General features: G+C 43.0%; 1 long non-coding RNA gene across 1 annotated transcript; it reads right to left on the bottom strand.

Annotated features, from left to right (window-relative positions):
* Window positions 1-2,081: 2,081 nt before the first annotated feature.
* LOC115615285 lies at window positions 2,082-4,197 on the bottom strand. Its single transcript, XR_003994013.1, has 3 exons — window positions 4,077-4,197; window positions 3,908-4,001; window positions 2,082-2,164 (listed from the first exon to the last, which is right to left on the bottom strand). It is a non-coding gene; the product is annotated as an uncharacterized LOC115615285 (long non-coding RNA).
* Between the last annotated feature and the right edge of the window lie 450 nt (window positions 4,198-4,647).

Below are 4,647 nucleotides of genomic sequence, written 5' to 3'. Positions count from 1 at the left end.
AATGGGCAGTGGTAACTCACAGCTTCTTGTGAAGCAAAAAGTAGGGCATCGGATGAAAAAAGAGCAAAGCAAGGAGTGTAAAGGTAGAAAAAATTAGACTTTTCTTTTTCCATGACAACATACATTACAGAGCGGAAGTCATTCCCACATGATACTGTGGAAGTCATAAGCATACATATGTTCAAATCAATAAATTCACAGAGGAAAAAATCCGTCGAGTGCCATTAACAAATGTGTTCCCTGTGGCTCATAAGTTCCTACATAATAGATTGCTGGAAGGATATACCAAGAAAAATACGATATGCATATACAATTATAGGGTTCCATTTCTGGCCACAGTGGACCACAGGTCTGAGACAGAGCAGCCATTTTTATATTATTGCTTAAATTTCTTATTTCCATTACCTTTAAAAAAAAATAAAATAAATCTTAGAAACAAGAGTGATTCAAAAGAAGTCTCATCCAATTCTCAGAACGAATATTTAATATCAGTATTTTCAGAGCCTTTAAAAATATTTAGATGTAAATTAAAAGGGAACAGTAAAAGGAGTACTTCCTTCGAGACTGCAAAACTCGCGTCAGAAATGGGACGAGAGCTTGTCCATCTGAATCTCTCAGATTTCCAGTTTAAAAAGCTCTTGTTCGATGTTTCCACCTAAACAAGACCATCTCACCTACTTTTACTTTCTTATATGCATAGATATGCAAAGTGCATCAAACAATCTATCAAGAACAAAGACCTTACTTAGAAAAAATTTAAATCATCAGCTTTTATCATATCATCATGACTCAATTTTGATTTAAGTTTTGGAAACCATAACCTACTGCTCCTCAGAAAGCCAAAGCCAAGTAGCTTGTTTGGTAAGGACAGAGATCTCTGCTGATGTCAGGTAGAGGCTGGACCACAGCAACTTCCCTAGGTCTCTATCTGCCTTCCTAGCCTCTGGGGGTTCCTAGCAAGCTGCCTGTGTGCAGGGTGGCTCTGCAGGTCTTTGCCTCCCTTCGCTGTCTGAAATCTTGCGCAACTGGCAAAACCTTCTCAAAAAAACCTGGTCCAGATGGGTTAGCAAAGGTTACAGATAAGAGGGGAGAACTTGGGTGATCCCTTTCCCCTGTGCCAGGTGCCACCACTTCTTCAGCATCATGAGGACCAAATTCAGCCAAGCACTCTATGCATTTAGGCTGGAATTAGGGTTCCTGCCAGGTTCCCACTAGTTTGAGACTACAAATAACTGCAATTTAGCAAGGTAGTGCCTGACACAGTGGCTCTGTAGGAAATAAGGATTGTTATGTTTAAGAAAGCATGGAAAAGCTTGTGTGTTCCTTTCCCCAACTACTTTAGTGTTTCTGCTAAATAAAAATCCATTTTTATTCTTAAGGGAGCTGAGCAGAGAGATGTTGTTTTACGTCCTACTTTTGCCAGTGATGATGTATGTCCCTTTTACAAACTTATCTCTGGGTTTTTGCTCAGTTTATAAGCTAGGAACAATCTTTCTTTCCTAAAGCTTCCTTCTCTCACAGTCTGGAGGAACCTTGAGATTTCCTGCCGGTGATTTAAAGGGCTATAATACTCGCAGGCTAGATTTGTTTTAGTGTCCATAAAACTCAAAAATTTCATAAAACAATTGGTGAAAATAAAATTACCAAAAAATGATGTACTGCCAGCAGACTGTATAATAGTTACGGGGGAAATGGAGAATATGATTCACTGGGGTATAAAAATGACAATGTATTTATTGCAGTGCAGTGACAAGAAACTAATTTGTCCCTTTTACTTTTCAGACAGGGTTTGAATTCTGATTTTTCTCCTTTGCCTGGGCTGTGGCAGGCCAGTGATGTGCACACTGCAGTGCGCGGCTGCAGGGACAGCCGTGGCCACAGTGCAAGTTACCCTATCAGTGCAAAAAGAAATAGCAATAATAGTTGCTCTCTGTAGAGCTAAATACTCGCAAAAGATGCAGAGATGTTAACTACAAGCAGGCACCTTTGGCTAAAACAAGTAGGCGTTCGAATGTTAATTCAGAAATATGTCTATTTGGGTGGGTGAAGAACTAACTCTCACAAACCTACCTTCTTTTCTTCTTGAGGTCAAACCGTGCACTTCCATGCCACAGATATTTTCCTCCTTAGGCTTCTCCAGAAGGTCACAGGAAAACTAACCAGCCTTCAAAGAAACCAAAGGTCCAGAGTAAAGACACAAGCAGCGAGTGAGGGATCTGGCTTGAGGACACATCGCTTTTGCTCACGTCCAAGCATGCAATATTTGGCACATTCCTACCCTTCATCCTTCAGACTGTCTGGCCCTTTTTTGCTCCAGCTGCACCTTCAGCATGGGGAGCTGGAAAACAGTTAAAATACAATTCAGAATTAGATCCTGAAATGTGGTGGTGGTGGTAGTGGTATTCCCTGAAAAACAAAGTTATGCAACTGAAACTATTGCAGCTCTAAAGCAATGAAAATGCATCTGGTATTTCCAAATGAGGGTTTTTTTGGGGTGGGGGGGGCAGAGAGGAATAAGTGCCCAACAATATTCAAACACTACTATGTAAAATTCAACACCAGGGTATCTTTCTTGCTCAGCTTGTGCTGCCCAGTGTAAATAAACTTGAAAGACCAGGTCCTGGAAAACAGAGAAGTGTCCTCAAACCTTGGACAGCAGAGAGATGTTCTCCCCACCTCACAGCGAAGGTTATTTATGTCTAAATATCTATTTCCTATTGACCATGGAGGTGAAGGCAATAGTTCTGGTCTATGTCCCTTTGACACACTAGCTCTAGATCATCAAATGCTTCCACTGGCAGTCCCTGCTCTGGAAAGCCCAAAACAGAACAGGATTGATTCCAAGACTGTATAAACTGGGTTTTATGAGGCAAGTGAAGCAGCTAAACACATTGCCCAGGTCATTGTCCTAAAATGCACCATAAAAATGCTCTAAATTCTCTGTGTTTTGGGGATGGAATGAAAAGCTTACTTTTTTCCTAGCTTGCACAGGTCTCTGAAGTTAATAAGTTTCTGTGGATTATAAAACCCCAGAACTGGAGTTCAGCACAATTCCAATTTGTTGTTTCATTCTGTGCTTGTAAATGTATTTATTTTTATGGGCCCCCTTACTCTCCTCAGTCCCCCAAAAAAGCAGGACACATCCTGCCATTTGCTCCTGGCCCATAATAGCATACGTCCTCCTGGGCCCCACCAGAGCCTGCTGAGAGCTCTTGCTGTAAGAGGCACTGGTCTGGCTGGACGTGGGCTGATGGTCTGAGAATAACTCTGAATGTGGGATCATAACCTAAGGAAATACAGTAACTGACTTACAACAGCACTGCCCTTGGAAAGGGCCCTGCACACCAGTCTATATCATAGAATTATAGAACCACAGACGGATTCGTGTTGGAAGGCACCTTAAAGCTCATTCAGTTCCAACTCTCTGCCACGGGCAGGGACACCTTCCACTAGAGCAGGTTGCTCCAAGCCCCTGTGTCCAACCTGGCCTTGAACACTGCCAGGGATGGGGCAGCCACAGCTTCTCTGGGCACCCTGTGCCAGCACCTCAGCACCCTCACAGGGAAGAGCTTCTGCCTAAGAGGTCACCTCAATCTCCCCTCTGGCAGGTTTAAGCCATTCCCCCTTGTCCTGTCCCTACAGGCCCTTGTCCAAAGCCCCTCTCCAGGTTTCCTGGAGCCCCTTCAGGCACTGGAGCTGCTCTAAGGTCTCCCCTTCAGGAGCCTTCTCTTCTCCAGGCTGCCCCAGCCCAGCTCTCTCAGCCTATATACACATTATTCTGCAACTTCAATCAGCATTGCATGTTTTTTAATATTATTCCAATTTCCATTTTAAAACACTGAGGACAGGGAATGGAGGGCATTTTCTGGGACCTCATCAAGAAAACTGGTGCACTGCGCCCACTCACCTTGTCTCCTAAGCTGTGTGATTTTGGCTCAGGTTGGTAATTTCGATGTTGCCATGAGCAGCAGAGCGTTGCAGCAAACTCCACTGAGGTCAGACTGGCAGAGAGAGATATATCAGTCACACCGGCTTAAGGAAATACATTGTGGTGTGCAAAGGTTTAGATTACTTACAACAAGAACCTGGTGTTTGACATTGCAAACCAGCTTCTACCACTCTGCTTGTGCAGTCTCAGTAAAGGACTCCACACATGCTTTCCTCCTCAGTATTTCTCCTTAAGTGAGAGATGCCAGATTTTCCTCTTAGAAAATTGCTTAGCAGACATGTTTATTCAGTTATTGTCCTAGAGATTTTATTCATTTATCTGCTAATTTTGATTCTATTTTCCACCATAGTCCTATGAGAGCAAAAGATAATTCGTGCTCCTTCCTAGTCTGTAACCTGATCAGAGAGCAGTTCACATTTGACATGGGTTGCTATTGCCAAAAGTAAGTTGTAAATTGGGGAGGGAGTAGAGGAGAGAGGGAAGCCAACCGTATTAGTTTGTGTATTAGCTGCCACCTGCATTGCTAATTTACACTTGGCCTAAAACCGGGGGAGGAAGAGACCCAGATTTTTAAATTCATTCATTCAGCTGCAACACACCGAAGGAAAGAGCCAAGAAGTTGACTACTACCCACAGAAAACATGGCTGGGTGAAGTTGATAACCTCCCCGGTACTCTACAAACACTCTACAGCAATTA

This window comes from Strigops habroptila, chromosome 13 (genome assembly GCF_004027225.2).
Source record: "Strigops habroptila isolate Jane chromosome 13, bStrHab1.2.pri, whole genome shotgun sequence".
Taxonomy (NCBI): Eukaryota; Metazoa; Chordata; class Aves; order Psittaciformes; family Psittacidae; genus Strigops; species Strigops habroptila.
Note: the sequence above shows the minus strand (reverse complement) of the source record. Positions and strands in the feature narration are given on the sequence as shown.